We start from the raw sequence: 5,626 nt of genomic DNA, 5'->3' as shown, positions 1-5,626 counted from the left end.
TTCTTTATAGGAGCTCAGGACTCTAAAATGAAGTGTGCAGTGCAAACTACATTGCCTTCTACAACCTAATGTCAAAATACAGCAGCATCTATCCCACATTCTCTTGGTTACAGATAAGTAACATGATTGTTCAAGATTGAAGAGGACAACATAGATACAGCCACCTTCTCACTGCGTCCTCACATGGCCTAGCCTCTGTGCATTCAGCTAATAACACCAATTCTATTGGATTAGAGCCCGACCCTCCGACATCATTTAACTCTAATTACCTTCTTAGAAACCCTGTCTCCAAATGTATTTGGACAGGGCTTTAAGACTTCAACATATAGATTTTTGGGAAATTCAGTCCATAACACATTAAGTCCAATAATGAGGAAAACTGAAAGCACACTATAGTCACTGGTTCACAGCATTTCAAAAATCCAGCCAGGATCATGTTCCTACTTCCTTGATTAGGGCTTATCTGTATTTTCTCAGAGTTCTCTGACTCCTGATTCTATCCTGTGGGCTCATGCTTCTTCTTTTCTGTGTAATACTTCTTTTTCTATATAAAGGGGTTCAGTGTATAACTGTATATCTTTCCAAGCTCACTTCCTATCTATAAAAGGGTTCTTTTCATCACATACTCATTAATCCCTTCACTTTTAACTATTTTACAATGTTTCAGACTTACTATGTATCAATGGATAATCCACTCTATTCAAAAAAATTAAAAGGTAACTTTAGCTATTATGTCTTCCTGAAAAATTAAAACATATTCTTAAGATCCAGCTTGATCTATAACCATATGACTTGAACTAACCAACCAAAACATAGCTGAATAGATTAAGGATATTCAACCAAACTAAGAGATATCAATTAATTCACTAGATGATATAATCTGACTACATTATTTTGAACAAGGTTATAAGAAAAGGTACAGAAGCTCCAGGCACTTAACCCTAGATGATAAATTTAAAAGACCATCCGGTGAATAGCACGTTAAACAAGAGTTATCTGAATGTCAGTGGCAAGTAGACGCCTCAAGCAATGAATTTAAAATCCTTATAATCTTGTTGCAGAAGGGAAAGTGAAGCAGAAAACAGAAAAACAGATAATAAATAAATAAATAAACCCAGCAGAGACACCTGAATTTTCTGCTTCCCATTAGCAGTGGTCATAGCACTGATTTGTATTCCATAATATTCATCTGTAAACCTAATCGCCCACCCATTAGTTCTTTACTTCAAGTAATTTCATATTGTCTGTATACTCTCCAAATAATCTCTAGTGAGAAAAAAATTACCAAAGTAAACTAGTTTCTTTAGAGGATCATCAAATTCATTCAACGTATTTGGTTATAATTGCAAATTAAAGTTGGATTGAGGAGACTAAATAATACATTATATAAGTAAAATGCTGAATAAAAATAACATTTTAAACCATTTAATGGTCAGGCCAAAATATTATAATTAATAAATTATTACTATTCCAAAAATTAATTTCTTTTAAAAAACAATTCATAAAGACAAGACAAAACAAAACCACCACATAGTTTTCTAACACCTCCATTGTGTTACATAATTACCATTACTTTTTTTTTGTAGTGAAAATATTTAAACCCTATTTCTTCTTCTGGCTTGGTGAGCCTCACTATCCCCAGAATGTCCCTAGGTAATAGTCTTTTTATCCTACACAGTAATCATATAAACTGCTTGATCATTATAGTATGACTAATCCCAGCTGCATTTCCATCATATTAACTTATGTCTAATTTAAATCATAAGATGCCAGTGTAATTATAAAGCAGTAATATATACTGAAATATGTTATTGTTCTAGTAATATAAAGAGCAATCTGGACTTTTAAGACATTTTGCTTAAACTTTATGAAAGAGCTATCCTTGAAATCAATTTTTCAATTGAGCTGGTAAGAATGAGTAATATAAAATTATATGAATAATGTGAAAGTGAAATTAGCATGTGGATAATAATTAGTGAAAATTATCTCATTTAGATAAAAACCTTTTCTTCTACATGCTTATTAAATATTTATATGAAGCATGGTTGTATACCAGAAGCTTTATTTAAATAAATAAAATGAAATTATATTGTTCAAGTTACTTATATTTCAATGTAAATTGAGGATATTTATCTCTGGCTTGAGATAATTTATATACACCAAAAGTACATAGTCTGCTAAAAAAAGAGAGGTAATGTACCTTTAGATAAAATGGTTAAATTGATGCATTATAGAAATTCTGCACATCATTTATACATGTCCAAATGTAATAGCATAAAACGCGTCATCATAAATCATTTCCCTTTTGTTATTTAAAGTATACTAAGGTCACCTCCAAAGTTAAGACAATATTAGCCATTTTATTCATTACAGGATGGAAAATAAAACCAGCAATCTCTTTTAAGACTGCAAGTGCATATTCTGTTGAAAATTTCTTTCTTCTCCCTCTCTTTTTATGATATTTTGATGCTGATTTACCAGAGAAACAAAGCCCATGATAACGTGAAACATAAATTTTCTAAATAAATGGAGTCCATTAAGTAAAACACTGAATGCAAAGCTGTTAGATAAGGAATGGCAGGTTACCATAAATTAAGCAATAGCCATTCAGCAGAAGACAACAGTAGAATTTTTTAAATTGCAGTAGCTCATTTATCATATTCTGTTTACAAAGACAGAATGTTAAGTAAATAATGTGAAGGATAACTATTCTAAAATCCTTTCCATTTTTGACAATACATATGAATATATTTTAATCAGATAGTTGTTGAGTTGACTTTTTACAGTTTGATTTTACAAGGGTCAGAGATACAAATTTTAATTTTTATTTATTTATTTATGTATGTATGTATTTTTACAGAGACAGAGAGAGGGATAGATAGGGACAGACAGACAGGAACAGAGAGAGATGAGAAGCATCAATCATTAGTTTTTTGTTGCGACACCTTAGTTGTTAATTGATTGCTTCCTCATATGTGCCTTGACCATCGGCCTTCAGGAGACCGAGTAACCCCTTGTTTGAGCCAGCGACCTTGGGTCCAAGCTGGTGAGCTTTTCTCAAACCAGATGAGCCCGTGCTCAAGCTGGCGACCTCGGGGTCTTGAAACTGGGTCCTCAGCATCCCAGTCCGACACTCTATCTACTGTGCCTCCGCCTAGTCAGGCAGAGATACAAATTTTTAAAAATTATTTTATGTGAATTTAACTTGTGTATAAATAATTTTTTTTGTGTGTGTGTGTGTATTTTTTCTGAAGCTGGAAACGAGGAGGCAGTCAGACAGACTCTCGCATGCGCCTGACCGGGATCCACCCGGCCCGCCCACCAGGGGGCGATGCTCTGCCCATCCGGGCGTCGCTCTGTCGCGACCAGAGCCACTCTAGCGCCTAGGGCAGAGGCCAAGGAGCCATCCCCAGCGCCCGGGCCATCTCTTGCTCCAATGGAGCCTCGGCTACGGGAGGGGAAGAGAGAGACAGAGAGGAAGGAGAGGGGGAGGGGTGGAGAAGCAGATGGGCGCCTCTCCTGTGTGCCCTGGCCGGGAATTGAACCTGGGACTTCTGCACATCAGGCCGACGCTCTACCACTGAGCCAACCGGCCAGGGCCGTGTTTAAATAATTTTGAAATGCCTGAACTATTGTGAGATGTCAGGGATTTTTTATATTGCTTTTTTATATTGCTATGGAAAAGAAAATTTTAATTATCATATATTGAATAATAAAAAGAGATACAGATGATAGATAAGTAGAGACACACAAAACCAGTTTACAATTTCTATTAAAACATCTATGTTGGCACCTTAAAAAATAGATGTATTGGGAATAAAGAGGGAATGATGACAAATATTTAAAGATCTCATATTACTGAGTTACAATAGAAAGAAAATTCCTCTGCCTGGATGTGAAGATTAGCAGTGAACTTCCCCAGCAGATGTGTTTGCTTCTCAAAACAAGAATGATCTGCAAAAAAAGAAAGAAATTATAGGCTTGGAAAAAAAGGTAAATAAAGACGTATGCAACTGCTCTTTTTATAATTCCTATTGAACTCATTACTCGCACTCCCTTCTATTTAAAGAGTTGTAAATTCCTATATAGCTATAGCTGTTGTTTCCATTATTTTACAATTATGACTAAAAGCATTACCATGTTAACTTTAACCTATTTTGCTCAATAATTTTGAAACTTAATAAACTCACAACTGGCAAAAATATTTATTTTAGGTAACTTTGTAAAGAGAGTCATCACAGTTTTTACATCAGAAAAGTAGAACATGGTATGACTAACAATTAGTAGCTATAGTTGTTTCCTATCATTGTAGGCATTATCTTGCCTGTAAACTCACCAATGGGTCTCTGGTTCGGTGACAAAGAGCTTGAATTCTACCTTAATCTCATATCCATCAAAAATTTTTCTTACTGTTCATTTCTACTATGTTAGAAAATATCAACAGCTTTAAGTCATAAAGATTCAATATTTCACAATTTTATCAGAAAATTTTGGTTATGTTGGAAAAAATAAACTCACAAGTTAAACGGAATTCTCACTGAAATATCCATTGTTGGGAAAAGAGATGTGCATATTACACTAAAATACAGAAAGCCAACTGTTTAAACTTAGCAAAAAATTCCATGTATCATAGGTTTAAAATAATTATTAGTGACATGAATTATCTTAATTGATCCCATCTCCTCACCCTTCACTGAAGGAAGGGTTAACACAAGCCTTTTATGTGGAAGGAAGAGGAAACCCTTGAAGGAGACAGGAATTTATAAAGAAAGTTCAGGCAGCCAATAAGGGGAGAATTACAGAGCCAACTATTATTGCAGTGAATGATTGAAGCATAAACTCTTAGAGAAAAACTTGGAGATGGTATAAAGTGCATGCTTCAAAATTATCATGGGGTAAGGGAGATGGAATAATTATAGTTAATAGCCACCAGTCATTCATTGGTTAAGAGCCCTCTAAAGGAACATTAAATCTTAGCAAATTCTAACCAGGCATGCTCACGGGAAAGGCATTTTTCCAGGGCAAGTCAAAGGTGGCAATGACCATAATGCGGGTGTTGACCAAAAGAAACCAGGCTCACAGACACTAAAAAGGTGCATCTGAAGGCACATTGGCAGACCATTGAAAGCTTCTGCTACATTTCTGTTTACAATAGAATTCATGCTCCATATCAACACGACAGTGTTCACTATGAGCATTTACAAATTTGTACTTAGCCATAGATTTTTGTTACATTTTTTTCATTAATTTTGTATTCCAATTATTCAGTTTGGAGGCATTGGTCAATCTCTGTGATTAGAGATAAATTATGCAAAGCAGCCTGACCAGGCGGTGGAACAGTGGATAGAGCCTCGGACTGAGATGCAGAGGACCCAAGTTTGAGACCCCAATGTTGCCAGCTTCAGTGTGGGCTTATCTGGTTTGAGCAAAGCTCACCAGCTTGGACCCAAGGTCGCTGGCTTGAGCAAGAGGTTACTTGGTCTGCTGAAGGCCCGCGGTCAAGGCACATATGAGAAAGCAATCAATGAACAACTAAGGTGTCATAACAAAAAACTGATGATTGATGCTTCTCATCTCTTTTTGTTCCTGTCTGTCTGTCCCTATCTATCCCTCTCTCTGACTCTCT

The 5,626-nt window shown here is 35.5% G+C and overlaps 1 non-coding gene across 1 annotated transcript; it reads right to left on the bottom strand.

Annotated features, from left to right (window-relative positions):
• Positions 1–3,524: 3,524 nt before the first annotated feature.
• Positions 3,525–3,600, bottom strand: TRNAI-GAU (transfer RNA isoleucine (anticodon GAU)). Its single transcript has one exon. It is a non-coding gene; the product is annotated as a tRNA-Ile (tRNA).
• Between the last annotated feature and the right edge of the window lie 2,026 nt (positions 3,601–5,626).

Source organism: Saccopteryx leptura, chromosome 1, assembly GCF_036850995.1.
Source record: "Saccopteryx leptura isolate mSacLep1 chromosome 1, mSacLep1_pri_phased_curated, whole genome shotgun sequence".
Classification (NCBI taxonomy): Eukaryota; Metazoa; Chordata; class Mammalia; order Chiroptera; family Emballonuridae; genus Saccopteryx; species Saccopteryx leptura.
Note: the sequence above shows the minus strand (reverse complement) of the source record. Positions and strands in the feature narration are given on the sequence as shown.